This window comes from Hylobates moloch, unplaced genomic scaffold (genome assembly GCF_009828535.3).
Source record: "Hylobates moloch isolate HMO894 unplaced genomic scaffold, HMol_V3 SCAFFOLD_6, whole genome shotgun sequence".
Lineage (NCBI taxonomy): Eukaryota > Metazoa > Chordata > Mammalia > Primates > Hylobatidae > Hylobates > Hylobates moloch.
In genome coordinates, this window is record NW_026652281.1 from 141,006,833 (window position 1) to 141,024,377 (window position 17,545).

The 17,545-nt window shown below is 35.5% G+C and overlaps 1 long non-coding RNA gene across 5 annotated transcripts in view; it reads left to right on the forward strand.

Moving 5' to 3' along the window:
• The window catches only part of LOC131383683 (uncharacterized), a 410,805-nt gene that overhangs the window by 103,450 nt on the left and 289,810 nt on the right, over window positions 1-17,545 (forward strand). Inside the window, exon 3 of one of the 5 annotated variants that reach the window (XR_009213892.1) lies at window positions 17,078-17,116. The exons of the other annotated variants lie outside the window; for them this stretch is intronic. This is a non-coding gene — a long non-coding RNA (uncharacterized LOC131383683). Of the gene's footprint in view, window positions 1-17,077; window positions 17,117-17,545 lie in introns of those variants that run through there. 5 annotated transcript variants of the gene reach the window in all.

Sequence of the window (17,545 nt, forward strand, 5' to 3'; positions counted from 1 at the left end):
TATTTTCTCATGAGGAATTAGAATACAGAATGAAAGGCCTGGTATTAGCCTATTAATCTTTCTTGCTTCAATATTTCTTATGTTACCAAACTTAGCAATTCTTTCATTTGTCCATTTAATTTTTTGTTTGTTTGTTTGTTTTGTTTTTTGAAACAGAGTTTCACTCTTGTTGCCCAGGCTGGAGTGCAATGGCACGATCTCGGTTCACTGCAACCTCTGCCTCTCAGGTTCAAGCGATTCTCCTGCCTCACCCTCCCAAGTAGCTGGGATTACAAGCATGCACCACCACACCCAGCTAATTTTTTTGTATTTTTAGTAGAGACGGGGTTTCTCCATGTTAATCAGGCTGGTCTCGAACTTCCAGCCTCAAGTGATCTGCCCACCTCGGCCTCCCAGAGTGCTGAGATTGCAGGCGTGAGCCACCGTGCCCAGCCCCATTTAATTTTTTTTTTTAGTTTCTCCTCATGTATCCTTTTGCTTAACGCCTGACAACCACCATTGTGTGTTCTGTCTGTATAAATTTATCTATTTTGGATATTTAATATAAATGGAATTATATAATATGTAACCTTTTGTCTAGCTTTTCCCGCTTAGCATGTTTTCAGTGTCCATCCTTGTTGTACCATGGATCACTGCTTCATTCTTTAGTATGACTCAATACTGTTTTTTTTGCATGGATACAGATACATGTATATACATTTATGTTTTTACTTTTATATAATGTAATACCCACAGCTCAACTCAAAAGTTTCCTAATCTGAGTGGCCTTCTCTGACCACCCTCTCTTAAACAGAGCATCCCTTGTCACTGTCTAGCCTAACCATTTTGCTTTATTTTTCCTTATAGTACAAGGTACTGAGAAAGAGATGATATATTTTAAAATATTTTAAAATTTATTTTCCCTCTTCCCCTACTAACCTTTGAACTCTTCAAGGGCCTGGACTTTCCCTGAATTTGTTCACTGTTACATCCTTTGTGCCCAGTTGATGGCAAATAATAGAAGGTCAATAGATATTCCTTGATTTCCATGGTTTTGGGAGATCCAACTTTATCATGGGTCTTGGCTAAGTACTGGTAACTTAAACATTCAAAATATGTGGCAATAAATTAGAGTGTATGTAAGTTAGCTATTTGTTTCTCCTTGATAAAATTGCCTGTAATTAATGTCTTTAACAATGCTTTTTGGTATCTCCTCATTTCTATACAAGATAAAATAACTTTAAAAATTATTATTAATCAGGCCGGGCGCGGTGGCTCATGCTTGTAATCCCAGCACTTTGGGAGGCCGAGGCGGGCGGATCACGAGGTCAGGAGATCGAGACCACGGTGAAACCCCGTCTCTACTAAAAATACAAAAAATTAGCCGGGCGTGGTGGCGGGCGCCTGTAGTCCCAGCTACTCGGAGAGGCTGAGGCAGGAGAATGGCGTGAACCCGGGAGGCGGAGGTTGCAGTGAGCCGAGATTGCGCCACTGCACTCCAGCCTGGGCGACAGAGCGAGACTCCGTCTCAAAAAAAAAAAAAAAAAAATTATTATTAATCATGTGAACATCACAGCCCGGGTCAAGTAGTTTCCTCTCCTTTTCTGAGCTGGTGACTATAAACCGTGTGCTTGCTTGTACATTTTTCCACTCCCTTGACCTTTGTTTCGCTTGTATAATTTTATTGTGCTTCTTTGTAGTGTGTCTGAGTATCGTCTGAAATTGTTTTCTTCAGTTTTGCTCAGTTTTCAGACAGAATAAATGATTTTATCTTCATGATTTCTATGGCTTCCTTCTTTTTTCTTTCCCTTTCCCTCTCATTCCACCTACATGTGTTTGCTAGAACTGCGTGCCATCTATATGATTTATACGATGCGGTATAATGATATTCCTTTCCATGACACTATGTATGGCAAGATTTTGAGTGCCTTCTGAATCATCAGTGCATGATATTCTAACAAAATTTTGAAAAGTTATAATCTAAGAGAGTAGTTGTTGTAATCCAAAACTAAAATTATAAGACCAGACTCCATTGTCATGTTGGGTAATAGAATTTGAAGTATGCAAGTTTATTTTTCTTCTGCTTTTCCATAAAAGTTTATTTTTATAGAAAAATAAACTTTTATTTTTATTTTTATTTTTATAATAAAGTTTATTTTTCTTTCTGCTTTTGATTCTATTGCTGACATATGACCAAATAACTTATTAATTAACCCCTAATGTGGAACTTAGGATAGTGTGTAGAATAACAAAAGTTAGTTTATTATTAGTGATGATAGTAATGATAATTCTAGCTAAAGTTATCGTGCTAGTACCATCTCAAGTGCTTTAATAAGAACTTTCTAATTTCATTCTTACAACAATTCTGTGAACCGGATATCATCCTATACCTCATTTTACATACGAAGAAATGAAATCCTCCCAGAAGTTTAAAAAAGTTTTGAAGATCATATGACTAGAAAGCGGTGAAACTAGAACTTAAAACCAGACGAGTGTGGCACTAACACCTGTAATCCTAACAGTTGTTAACATTTTGCCACATGTACTTTATCTGCTCTTTTATTTATCTATGCTGAACCATTTGCAAGTATGTTGCAGACATCAAACCATTTTGCCCCTAAATATTGTAGTATACATAATCCAAAATATACAAATTCTCATACATCTAAGAAAACTACCAGAGATTCTCTAATATGATTGAAATACAGTCCATATTTCAATTTTCTCTTTAGTTTCATTTAATCTGGAATGGTTCCTATACTTTTCTTCTTCTTTTAAATGATACTGACTTGTGAAGAGAGCTGGGCAGCTGTCACGCAAAGTCTCCATTCTGTATTGTCTCACTGTATTTCCGTGGTGTAAGCTTGTTTTTCTTCAACCTGTCTTAATAGTCAACTGGAAGATAAATCTGAAGGCTTATTTAGATCATGGCCACAATTTTTGGTGAGAATACTTCACAGGTGATACTATGTACCTCATGTTGCCCTCATCAGAAGACACTTAGATTGTCTCACTGTTAGTGATGCTTGCTTTGGTCATTTGGTTAAAGTAGTGACCACTATATTTCATATTTGTTAAAGCCCATTTTGTTTTACTTTATTTTTCAATTAACAAATTATCTGTAGGATGATACTTTGGCAAAATGGAAAAATTCTGTTCCCTGGCAATGTTTCACTTGGTGAGCTTGATGAACCTTATCTGAATCAATTTATATTAGAGCTGCAAAATTATGATTTCATATTTCATTCCTCACACGCATACTATTAGGGAGGTGCAAAAGTAATTGCGGTTACGTTACTAGTAATGGCAGAAACCGGAATTATGTTTGTACCAACCAGATAGCTTATATTCTTCTGTTCTCTGAGCTTCTGGAAGCCATAAAAGACAAAGCTTAATTTTCCTTCTTTCAGCAAAGGCCTTCAGGGCAAAAATGAGCATTAGTGTTCTGCTTATCTGTCTGAGCTACTTTTTTTCAGTTTTTTTCCCTGAATATTCCTTACTTTCTTGAAAAATAATTAGTAAAGATATTTTTATATTTCATCTAGAATGTATAGGGTAAATGTAAATGTATTCTTTTAGCTATAATGTATATTTTCTTAGATTGGGCAAGTTTTCTTTTTTACTTTTCCTTCCTCTCACCTGTTTGAATGTTGCATATTCAATATATTTAAAAAATTTAACATGTATATTTGCCATAAATCTAATTTACTTTTCTTCCTTCTTCTGAAGAATATAAAGATGAATACCTTGACCTGTTAATTGTTTTATAGTATTCTAATTTTACCTTATTTCTTTCTTCTCATTGAAAACTACTCCTAGTATTATCTTATAGTGTTATGTACTAAATTATGCCTGCTACAAATTCATATGTGGAAGCCCTAACCCCCAATATGATTCTATTTGGAGCTATATAATTACGGTAATTAAGGTTAAATGGGGTCATGGGGTGGGGCTGTAATTTAATGGGACTGGTATCTGTATAAGAGGAAGAGGGCCAGGCGCGGTGGCTCACTCCTGTAATCCCAGCACTTTGGGAGGCCGAGGCGGGCGGATCACGAGGTCAGGAGTTCGCGTCCAGCCTGACCAACGTGGTGAAACCCCATCTCTACTAAAAATACAAAAATTAGTTAGGTGTGGTGGCGCACGCCTGTAATCCCAGCTAGTCAGGAGGCTGAGGCAGGAGAATCACTTGAACCCGGGAGGCAGAGGTTGCAGTGAGCAGAGATCGCACCACTGCATTCCAGCCTGGGCGACAAGAGAGATACTCCATCTCAATAAATAAATAAACAGGAAGAGACACCAGGGATGTGCATGCACAGGGAAAAGACCCTGTCAGGTCACAAGGAGAAGACCTCCATCTGCAAGCCAAGGAGAGAGGCCTCATCAGAAACCAGCCCTACTGACACCTTGATCTTGGACTTTCAGACTCCAGAACTGTGAGAAATAAATGTCCGTTGTTTAAGCCACCCAATCTGTGCTATTTTGTTATGGCAGCCCTGGAACACTAAAATCTATATTCAATGCTTCTTTAGACTTAGCAATTCATACACTGCTTTCATTTCTCACTACTCCTTCCTGCTAGTCATTCCTTCCTTCTGAGATTAATTTCTTCTATGAAGTGTATCTGTTGGTAGTTCTTATAACAAATGTCCTCTCTCTGTCTCTTTTATTCTTAACTAAAATTTCTTTTATATTATTTCTCACATTGGAATAATAGCTTAATTAGGTAGTGATTCCATAATTATTTTTAATGCCTTAATTTTATTCCAGGGTATTGTAGACTCCATTTTTGCTACTTAAAAATATTAAAGATATAATTGGTTTTTTTTTAAGGTAACCTGTTTCATTTTCTTGGCTACTTTTAAAACCCATTCTTTCTCATTATATTCACTATGTCCAGGTATGGGTTTTATTTTACTTGTCTTCCAATTCTTTCTCTGCGTTTCCTGAGTTTGAGGACTGTTGTGGTAATCTTCAATACATCACCTCCCCCCATTTTTTGGTTCTCTTCTTTGGTGTTTTCTATCAAAGATACCTTAGTCCTTCTCGTTATATCCTCAATGTCTTTTGGCTTCTCTTCCAAATGTCTGATCTATTTATGCGTGCTCACTCCTGGATAATTTCTTCACATATACAGTTTACTAAATCTCTCTTCAGTGATTTTGTCTTTCTAGATATTTTACTTGGTTATTTCTCAATTTTCAATCTTTTAATAATTTTTGTGATATGCCCTTTTTATTGGAAGTCCTCAGCTTCCATTGATATTAATATAATCATTTCAAGCATGCTTCATCCGATAGCTTTATTGTCTAAGTTCTGTGTGCTGGGTCTCCTGGCTTTCTTCATGGTCTGTTGTTTCCTTGAGTATTCTGCAGCTTTGTGCTTTGTGGGCTTTTCTTTAGAAGTCCTTTATCTGTGATAATTCATATTCAAAGGAGGTTTGCACTTGCTTCTGTCAAATCCTATAATGATTATCACTGCCCTTTTAATGTTATTTTTTAAAATTCAGAAGTGTCCACATCGAGCAAGTAGTTTAAACCTGAATCTCAGGTCTGTAAATTCATAGAAACGACTTTTGTTTTTCAATCATAGTCCAACCTTAAGTTTTCTTCTCATCTCCTTGTACCAGTTGTTAGATGTTTACTCATTTAATAGCCTTTTACTGACTTAATAATCACTCAAGTGTCCTGCCTTCATCTAAAACTTATGTGTTGGTTTGGTTTTATTTTGGTGAAGTCCAATTTATCAATTATTTTTATGGTGTGTTCTGTGTTCTTTATAAGAAATCTTTGCACACCTCAAGGTTTTGAAGATATTTTCTGTATTTTCTTCTAGGAGTTTTATACTTTTAGTTTCTGTATTCTCTTCTGTAATCTCAGCACCTTTAAATCCTAAGCCCTTTGGTTATGAGAACAGTAATACTCCAAACAGCTTCTATGGAATCAGTTCCTAAACCAGAGCCTCTGGTTTCCAGTTTTCTTTTAGTTTTTGTTCCTTAGGAGACCCAAAGGCATACACAAAATAAATATATATGGGTATGATTTTAAATGACTGTTTGTTATATTTTTTCTAGGTTTTTTATTTGGTAGCAGGATGGCTTGCAGTCAACTATAGTATACAAATAAAAGTCCATGGTGGTTGTTACACAAGTCCCACATTGAATGGGCTACCTTGCGAAAATCAAGTTCACAGTAAAAAGAAATATACACAAAAGGGCAAACAGCCACTTCATTGGGAATATATAGAGGGTTGAGCAGGATAACTTCAGTGCTAAGATTTTTTACAGAAATCTTACTATAAAGTAAGATTATAAAATTATGGTAAAGAATACATGAGGTTACTGGTGTGCTGTCAAACAAATAAAATCCCTAAAGCCCTATTTGTAGTGCTTGCTAATTTCCATAGTGTCAAAACTCCTGCAAATGACTGACTTCAAACCATCAACGGTTTACCAGCTAACTCACAAAATTTCTGAAAATTTAATCATGGGTTCTTACAAGCTAATATAAGCCAGCTCCCACACATCACTGTATTTCATGCATATTCCTGGATACTTTTTGTGGTAGTTGTAGTACTTTGGTTCTAGTTCTCTATGTATTAGTTTGCTTTTTTCCTGATAGAGGAAAAAGAAATTCTAAGTTTGAATTTCAGACTGTGCTTCAAAATATAGACAAGAAATTTTTTTTCTATAAAATACAAATAAGATATTTTAGGTTTTGCTGGCTGCATACAGGATCTCTTGCACGTTTCCCCTCCTTTCTCTCCTTTCCTTCTTCTCTTCCTCCCTCCCTCCTTTCTTTCCCCCTCCTTTCTCCCTTCCTTCCTTGCTTCCTTCCTTCCTTCCTTCCTTCCTTCCTTCCTTCCTTCCTTCCTTCTTTCCTTTTTCAACCCTTTGAAAATGTATACATCATTCCGTAGCAGGCCCCCAGCTGGATTTGATCCAGGACTGTAGTTTGCTGACTTCTGCCTCTATTCTAGAGGCTTTGTGATTATTACTTCCCTCAAACTTTAGTTGAAATATCTTAATGTTAATAAGATTATCATAGTGTATATTTTGTAGCTTCTGTTCCTATAATTATCAAATCAAGAAGTTTTCTCTGGAATCCCGTGCTCAGACAGTCCATGTTGAGTCCGATTCTTTGGAAATTATTTTTACTGTAAATGAATATATAAGTTAAGGGAAAAGATTTTATTTCTAGAATTTTTCTTTCAAGGTATCTTTGGGATACTTATTGTTTCCTTTTTTGGCATTTTGAAGGCTTTCCAAGCAAAGCAAAACATTAGAGCATGTAGATTATTTTGCCCTTATCCAAATGCTTGAGGTTATTAATTTTTCTTTGTAAAAATATTTTTACAGTCTTCCAAACAGGACTTAAGCTCACTTCCAGTGGTAAGTAAGGCTTGAAACCCCATGGCTTAATGGCTTTATATTATTTTAAAGACTGTACAAATTGATGGATTATCATCAAGAAAATGAAAACAGTTTTCAGAAATACTTTGCTTAGAGAATTGAGCCTTTCAAAGAATCCCCCCTCCTCAAACACCAAACATTATGTGGTTTAAGCTCCTATTATTTCTGCAAAGAGCTTAAAAGACTGGCTGACCAGCGTGAAAAAGCAATTGAACATTAATTGAACAGATTTGAAATAATTGAGTTCTGCAATTGCTAAGAACATAATAAAGAATGTTATCAAAATTTCACCTGTGGATATGCCATGTCCAAAAATGCTTATGAAAATCATAGACTTTGATGCTAACAATGAAAACATATATGCTAAAAAATTCATTATGATACATCCCATAAAAATGAACCCTAGACATTTCTGCCTTATTATAGAAATGCCTTCTGACAGGCTGCAGTTATTAGTTTTCAGATTTGTATATCGTTGAACCAAAATTGATGAAAATATAGAGCATTGTAGATTGAATATAGAAAACTCCATTCCCTAAAAGAATTCAAAAATAGAAAATGAGAGAAAAAGGGCAACTAGGAGAAAGAAAATGAAAAAGGAAAATGTTTTTCTTTTATCTATAAAGTGAGTCTAGGTGGCAGAATGGAGATGGTTGTCAGTATAAGCAACAAGAAATCAGAATCTAGGCATATTGTGTCTGTTCTTTGTGAATTTGATCAGGCGCTAGCTAGAAATAAGTGTGCTAGCTCATTTTAACTCAGAAATGTAGTCCTCATAACTTTTCGTTTGGGAACTATTTGGTGTAAACCGTTGTTTGAATAGTTAAAAAAATTACCTATTTTTTTAAATAAGCAAAAACTTTAAGCAACAAATTAATACTCTTACAGATCTGACAATTACATTGAATTTGGTTGTCTTTTACAAGCTCATCAAAAACTTTTGCTACTGCTTTGGTGAATGCTGAGAAATAAATACTTTTTTTCAAGGATGATGATGATAATCCACATAACATGTATATTCTAAAACAAAAAGCAATTTCCATATCACTGGTGGCTCCCTGGTAGAAGATTATCTCTAGGTTATCACACATGGATGACTAAATTCCATGGTATATTACTCCCCTTTGTGATATAAGAATGGGCTAGTTTGCTATTTAAACACCATGGCAGATAAGGAAAGTGTTCATCCAGTTTTTCAGCAAATGTTTGATGGCTGCCTCCTTTGTTCCCTGTTCTAGATAGAGCAGTAAATAAAACAAAGTTAGAAAATTACCATTTGTCCATTGTTGTGATGATAATTGATTCAGGCAAGAATTTTTTTTTATTATTATACTTTACGTTCTGGGATACATGTGCAGAACGTGCCAGTTTGTTACATAGGTATACAAGTGCCATGGTGGTTGGCTGCACCCATCAAACCATCATCTACATTAAGTATTTCTCCTAATGCTATCCCTCCCCTAGCCCCCACCCCGCAACAGGCCCCAGTGTGTAATGTTCCCCTACCTGTGTCCATGTGTTCTCATTGTTCAGCTCCCACTTATTTGTGAGAACATGCGGTGTTTGGTTTTCTGTTCTTGTGTTAGTTTACTGAGAATGATAGTTTCCAGCTTCATCCATGCCCCTGCAAAGGACATGATCTCATCCTTTTGTATGGCTGCATGGTATTTCATGGTGTATATGTGCCACATTTTCTTTATCCAGTCTATCACTGATGGACATTTGGATTGGTTCCAAGTCTTTGCTATTGTGAACAGTGCTGCAATCAACATACATGTGCATGTGTCTTTGTAGTAGAATGATTTATAATCCTTTGGGTATGTACCCAGTAGTGGGATTGCTGGGTCAGATGGTATTTCTGGTTCTAGATCCTTGAGGAGTCACCACACTGTCTTCCACAATGATTGAGCTAATTTACACGCCCATCAACAGTGTAAAAGTGTTCCTATTTCTCCACATCCTCTCCAGCATCTGTTGTTTCCTGACTTTTTAATGATTGTCATTCTAACTGGTGTGAGATGTTATCTCATTGTGGTTTTGATTTGCATTTCTCTAATGACCAGTGATGATGAGCTTTTCTTCATATGTTTGTTGGCTGCATAAATGTCTTCTTTTGAGAAGTGTCTGTTCATATCCTTTGTCCATTTTTTGATGGGGTTGTTTTTTTCTTGCAAATTTGTTTAAGGTCCTTGTAGATTCTGGATATTAGCCCTTTGTCAGATGGATAGATTGCAAAAATTTTATGCCATTCTGTAGGTTGCCTGTTCACTCTGAAGGTAGTTCCTTTTGCTGTGCAGAAGCTCTTTACTTTAATTAGATCCCGTTTGTTAATTTTGGCCTTTGTTGCCATTGCTTTTGGTGTTTTAGTCATGAATTCTTTGCTCATGCCTATGTCCTGAATGGTATTGCCTAGGTTTTCTCCTGGGGTTTTTATGGTTTTAGGTCTTACATTTAAGTCTTTACTCCATCTTGAGTTAATTTTTGTGTAAGGTGTAAGGAAGGGGTCCAGCTTCAGTTTTCTGCATATTTCTCCCAGTTTTCCCAACACAATTTATTAAATCAGTAATCCATTCCCCATTTCTTGTTTTTGTCAGGTTTGTCAAAGATCAGATGGTTGTATATGTGTGGTGTTATTTTTGGGGCCTCTATTATGTTCCATTGGTCTATATATCTGTTTTAATACTTTATTTGGGAAGGAAGTATTCACATATAATTTAAATTTCAATGCAAATCAAAATATAGTCAGTGCTGAATGAAAGTTGCATGCATACATACCATAAAAATTTAGATAATCGAGTTAGACAAAGGAGTAAGAGCCCATGAATAAATTGGAAAGTGACGTTCAACTGTGCTTAATGTGTAGAGTTAGATAAGTTACTTCTCTTTCCTGAGCTTCGCTTTGTCCATTTTTGAAACTGAATCATTATAATACATGCCTCATAGTTTAGCTTTTGCCCCCATCCATCCGCCAGAAATCGCTTTAGAAGGATAAGGCCCATGTCAACACCGTTTCCACATTATAGGCACTTGGTAAATATATGTGGACTGAGTGAATGAAATGATTTTTGTGAATTTGATGTCTTCATAATGAGATTGAAAATTCTGATATAGTCAAGGCATTCTAAGCACAACAACTGGTAGATAGTAAGAAGAATAGCTGTGTGTGTTAAAAAGCTGATATCATTAGCATCACCAAATTCTGACACCATCTGTGGGAGGCTTGAAGAAATAGTGACCCTTCTCAATGCAGAAGAGAGGAGTGAACAGGCAGAAAGAATGGTGTAAGCAAAGTTCCTAAGGGAATGTTGACATCTTGTTCTTGCAGCAATATGTAGAAGAATTTGACTGAGAGGATTTATCCATTGTAGCAGTGGGAGTTAAAGTTAGATAGTTCGGTAGGGTAGACTTGTCAAATCTCCAATTCTAGGAAAGGATATTGGAATCTATTTAGTGTCTAGTAAGGATGCGTTAAAAGGATTTCAAGGAGGAGGCGGTATATCCTAAGCATTAGGAAGATTAATTTAATAATAATATAGTGAAGTTCTCAGAGGTAAGACAACCATCCAGGATATTATTAAAATCACATTTTATTATTTTAATGTAGCTAAGTCTGTCTACTATTAAATATATATAAAATCTTGATATTTTGCCAATACTAGTTGCTTTTTTAAAAACCATCTTTATTCTACATAATTATCCTTCCAAAGACTGAGGTACATATAATGAAAAGTACTTCGGGCAAAGCTTGATATTGGTTTGCCCTAGAGGGTAAGGAGGGTTATACGTAACTCCTGGCATCCTCTTATTTATTTTAATTGCAACCAAGACATTCAGGGCATTTCCATCAAACTGTATTAATGACCATCATAGTTATGGTTACCTGGAAGCAAGAGATACGCCCAGGGAAACTTATTACTTTATAAAAAGTTCATCTCATAGTGTCTTCCGGACACAGTTAAACATTTAGGATCTTGGCTATGTCTCCACAGTATAGCAGGGGTATAGTAAATGGACTTAGAAAATGCAAAATTGCTTCATTTCAGATGGTTGCCATAAGCCATCCGTTACATACCGACTGCACCCATAAAACACCTCATTTTTGTATATTTCCTTAGGGATTGCCTCTTTTCCACATAAAAAAAAGAGAGAGATTGGTTTGGGAAAGTTATAACAGATGATTGAGCCAGGCAGTACGTGTGAGAAGCGTGCAGAAACCAGGAACTCTCATTCATACAAATGTTTTCTTAGGCTTGCCTACTTAGAGGGCAGGGTCAACAAACTCTAGGCAGAAACTTCTATTTGTTGTTTCTGAAGACCTTGTTGGCTTTCTTTGTGAATGTCTATTTGTACCTAAAATATTCAGTTGGCTCGTTTTTCTAAACCCACAAAATTGTGTAAGCCATCTGTGGTACGTTGCCAAGAAATCGCTAGACTGATTATTGGATATTTTTATGGAAATTGTTTAGGCACCAGGTCAGTTGCCCCACATACTGTGAAGAATATGAGGGAAGTTGTTAAAAATGACAACAAAAACCTTAGAAAGACTATATTTATATCACTGACTGCTTGTATACTTGCTAGTTTTTCTCTACTTCCATATTTGCAAGTAGAGAAAAAAGTTTAGATTCTAGCACTTCTTTCATTTCCACCACCATGTGTATGCAAAAAAGATGTCTGATATATCTCTATTTTCTCAAAGTATATATTTGCCTTGATTTTTTTATTTCACATTGATTATCCAAAAATAGTGTTAGGATTCTATAATTTTAACTAATCTTAATTCATTTTCTACAAAGGAAAACAATTAGCATATAGTAAATCCATATTTTAATATGTATTTTCCCCACATGAGAAAATTCCTATTAATCTAGTTTACAGACTGTAGTGAGTTGTTTTGTGAGATGGGGAAACAAAGTTATTTTCTGTCTATTTTAAGGGCCTCCTTCCAGGAAGCCAGCTGCACAGGGCTCAGGTTTCAGGAAGGCTGTGAGGATTCCTGGAAAGCACATTTTTGGCTTGGTAGAGTGACACTCTTGCACAGGACTTAAATCTTGTCTGCAATCGGTGATATTTGACTTAAAAGCCTTAAGGAAGGTGATTTGTCACGGAATGTCAAGAGCAACTCTTCAAAGGGACAAGCAGGTGAAGTGGAAAGAAATCATATCATGTGCCATTCTTTGTTCAGAAGGATGCGAAATGAGCAGTTGTTCTGAAACAGAGTTGTGTTTTTAGAACTGGATTTGCCACTTACTTGCAGTCCTGCAGAAACATGCCACAATGGTGATATTTTCATTCCCTGGAAAAAGAAAAATGAGAAAGCTTTTTTGTTTTTGTTTGTTTTTTTTTTCAGGGGTGGTGTTTTAGGAAACTTGATTTTGCCAATGCTGCTATTTTTGCTTCTATCTTCATAAAAGGTGTCATGGTGGCAGATAACCAGATAAAGTGTCACAGTTTGTATCTTGTTGCATATTATATTTATCTTTAAGGTGGTTTAGCACTTTTTATATCTTAAGAAAAAATCAAGATTAAAGGAATAATGGACTTCATTTTCTTCTATCAATATTCATACTTAGTCATGGGTGTTTATATATTGATAGATGCATAATACTAATTTATTTTACCTGTCTCATTAAAAGTGTAAAAGAACAAGAGTCTATAATGTGTAAATATCTTTTGGTAACTCAATTCCGCATTACATTTGTTGATGGAGTAAATGGATGTTCAAATGATATAGTTTAGTTGAGAAGATGTAGAGTTCTTATTGATTACTATATCTTTTTTACTATTATCTTGGGAATACCAGGAGTTCTGCCAGTAGAGGTACATTCATTTGACTTATTCAACATTTTATCAGGTGGTTTCGTAAGATGGAATTAAAGCAATAATAAGCACCAGGACATTTCCTTTAAGGTGAGAGGGGCAGAGGCCGTGCAATGGCATTGACTACAAATTGGATGGTAGGTGAAAGCTGTCAGTGATATGTCATTATTTTGCCAGTATTCCTCACCACACTTGGAATTGTAAAATAATCAAGGTAATCAATAATAAAATTAATATATAATACATATTATATGTATGTAATATATAATTATATATGTTTATTATATGTAATAATAATATGCATAATTACATGTTATATGTATTTGATGTATATAATATATATGTACATTTTAGCAGTACCTAAATTTTAAACACATTTTACTTTATGGATACATTTTTGGAGCTCCTCCTGTAGTTCTTTTTTATTGTTATATGTAAGGGATGCAACATGATATTTTTATTTGCAGATACATAGTGAAATGATTACTGTAGTCAAGCCAATTCATGTAATTGTCTTCTCACAGAGTTATCTTTTTTGCGTATAGTAAGTGCACCTAAAACCTACTTTCTTAGAAAATTTTCAATATACAGTATATTATTAACTGTATTCCTCGTGCTGTACTTTAGATCTCTAGATGTATTTGTCCTACAAAATTGCAACTTCCTCCTTTATTTTTATTTTATTTTATTATGAGACAAAGTCTCACTCTGTCGCCCAGGCTGGGGTGCATTGCTGTCCTCTTAGCTCACTTCAGACTTGACCTCCAGGGCTCAATTTATCCGCTGGCCTCAGCCTCCCAGGTAGCTGGAACTACAGGCACATGCCACCACACCTGGCTAATTTTTTTTTGTTGTTTTTTTGTATTTTTGTAGAGATGAGGCTTCGCCATGTTGCCTGGGCTGGTCTTGAACTCTTGTTCTCAAGCGATTTGCCCACCTCAGCTCCCAAAGTGCTGAAATTGCAGGTGTGAGCCACTGCACCTGGCTAACTTCCTCTTTTAATTCTTAATGGTTTGGCAATGGCCTCTAGTACTTTTACTTATAAAAAGAACAAATTATTTGATTACATGGGATGTTAGGAGAAATATAATTTTCAATACAAAGACATACATTGTTTGCTAAGGGACGCCATAATATGAAGATAAAAAATTAAGGTGTGATTAAAAGAAGCAATATGTGACATAAAGAAATGATTTTTTTTTCTTTTTGCCTGATTTGGGGATTAAGAAAAGAAGAGTAAGGTTCAAAATACAGAGAAGAGAATAAAGTCATTTCTTTTTCACTAAATATTTCTTTAAACAAAAAAGCAATTTAAAGAAAGTGGAAACATAAAATCATTAAGATTATCTCTTTAAAGTACATGTTCAGCCAAGTGAAAGGGTGAAATGTAGAGTTGGGCGTAGATTTTCTAGGATCCTGGGCCAAGTGTTGAGGCTATAAATCATGCAAGTAGCCACATAGCTAAGCAGCATGAAGCCCAGGTATGTTTACAAAGGAATATTCACACCAGGCCCTGGCAACTTGAACCTAATTTCTACTGAGCCCCAAATGACTGATGAAAGATGATTGCTGGAAGGTATTATTTCTTTATCTTTAAAAAATGACATATTGTGCAGCAGCGTAAGACTTTCAAAAGCAGCTATGGGTATGCTCCTAGATCTTACTATACTTTCCAAACTACCTGAAGCTGAGTGCTCACGCCTGGTTTATCAGTTCCCCAAGCAGATTGGCCCAGAAGGGCACAAGTCTGATTATGACTAATATAATCTTTGTTTTAAGGGGCTGTGAAAATGGACAAACAATATGGTATAATGGTCATTACTGCAATTTGACTTTATGATTCCCTATTTTTTTCCCTTGCTCTTGAAAAAAGCTCAAACCTAGTTCTGTGTGTGTGTGTGTGGGGGGGTGGGGTGGGGGGGCGGTGTTGTATGTTTTAATGAGTTCTAAACTGCCCAAGCTCTTCCTGTGTTCCAAGTTTTTCCCTTTCTTTTCTTTCCTCTACTTTCTCCTACTTTTCTTTTCTTTTTTTCTTCACCTCCTCATCCTCCTTCTCCCCTACTCACTCTCTTTCTTTCTCTTTTTTTCTTTCCTTTCTTTCTGAGAGAAGAGGAAAAGCAGAAAGGAAAGATACTTTTTCAAGGTAAAGATGGTTAAATAAATATTGCATGGGACACTCACAAAAGAAAATTGGTTAACTTTAAAACTGTAACAATTTATCAGGAAAGTAGAAGGTTTTGTTTCTCTTGGCATGAAAATTATTTGCTTTTCTAATCTTTCAATTTAATAACAAATCTCCATCTTGAGCAACATCTTGCTGCCCTCACCCTCCTTATGTTCTTAGATTGCATGTTGAAGAAGATAGTCACGTAGTACATCAATTTTATAAATATTTTACACAAGAATAATTACACATAATCATGAAATAAGCTTGTTTTGTTATTCTTGCAGAAGAGAACAGGTTCTGGTAGACTGTTAAAAATATGTAAGTTGAGCAGAATTGCAGGGCATTTATTTTTAGGGATATGTAAATGCTAAAAATGGAAATGAGCCATATGTATTCATAAACATTATCAGTGTTTATAATACTGGCTAGCAAAGACTGTATCAAATTCTTGATTACGTTCATAAGGATATCAGAGGAAAAAGAAAATCGCCTTGTGTTTGAGCTTTATGTTTATGATGATCAGGATTCTCAATCATCATGTAAGTTATGGAATAATTTAAAATTCTCTTTTGTCTGGGCTCTTATTTATATTTATAAGTGTAGCCTTCCTTTTCCTGTTTCCCTGTCAAAGTAACTTACTGCCTCATTGTAATATAGCAAACAGAACTGCCTTGGAGACAAGTCAGTTTCCCTAATAAGGTATTAAGCAACACAACATAACACATTTTGCAAATTCTTCCAACTGTCAAAACTCTTGTAATGCATATAAAATAAGAAATACACAGCAATTGTGTTATTAATTATGAAGAATAAAATTGCCAATTGCTGAAACATAAAATACTTTTACATCTTCAGGAAAAATGTCTCAGGATGAAATGATGATAAATTTCATTTAGAGAATAAATCTCACACTATAAATGTGGTTGTTCTAAAATGGAAATATACATAGCGTAACTGCTACTTTATTTAATACAACCATATGTTTGAGTATTTCCCTAGTCATCTACTGGATAACTGATTTCAGAAGGGTGCTGTTGGTAATAAGGTTGTTGGAACACTGTAGATTTTCTATCCCAGGGCAAAGTTCGGAAATATATTTCTTGATTGTCCATCCAATTGAATTTAATAGTTTTGATAACCGTTGAGTTGAGAGTCACTATGACTTTGAAATAAATCACAGGGGTTAGTGTTAATTCCTGAAGTTCTCCCTTTTCCCTCTGCGTTGATCACTGTCTGGAAAGCTCGTATTCAAGTGTGTTATTCTTCTTGGACTGCCCTAACAAAATACCATAGTCCTGGTGGTTTTTCCACTAGAATTTATTTTCTCACAGCTCTGGAGGCTGGAAAGTCTGAGATCAAAGCCCAGAGGCGTTCAGATTCTGGTGAGGGCTCTCCTCCTGGCTTGCAGATGGCCACCTTCTCACTGCATTCTCATTTGATGGGGAGAGAGAGAGAGTGATGTCATTCTCTCCCTCTCTTCCTCTTCTTCTATGGTCATAGTCCTATCAGATCAGAGTCCCACCCTTATGACCTCTTTTAACTTTAGTTACCTCCTAAAGACCCTATCTCCAGATATAGTCACATTGGGGATTAGGATTCAACATATGAATTTTAGGAGGACATTTTAGTCAGTAGTATCAAGAATGAATTGTTTGGCTTCTGTTCTATTTCTATTTATATATTTATGTATTTGTTTACAGGGGAGGTATCAGAACATTCATTAAATAACAAGACCAGCATCAAGTGAAATGCAAATCATTTCTTATATATGAAACAAAAATGTTGTCACCATCCTTCTAATTCTATTGTGTAAGTTCCTTTATAATAAGCAGGGTTTCTCAACCTTGGTGCTATTAAAAGTTGGGGTAAATAAGATATTTTTATGGTAGTGGCTGTGCATTGTTTGAAAGCATCCTTGGTCTATACCCACTAGATGCCAGTAGAACCATGCAATTGGGTTAACCAAAAATGTCTCTGGATACTGCCAAATGTCACTGGGGAGGTAAAATTGCCCCCAGCTGAGAACTACTATTTTACAGAAAAGTATCAAAAAATTTAAATTTTGAGGAATTATGTCAAGCAATTACGTTCTTTATATTTTATAATTAAATTAATTCCTATCAAACATAGGATTAATTAGAGACATTGAGATCGAAGAAATGAAACGT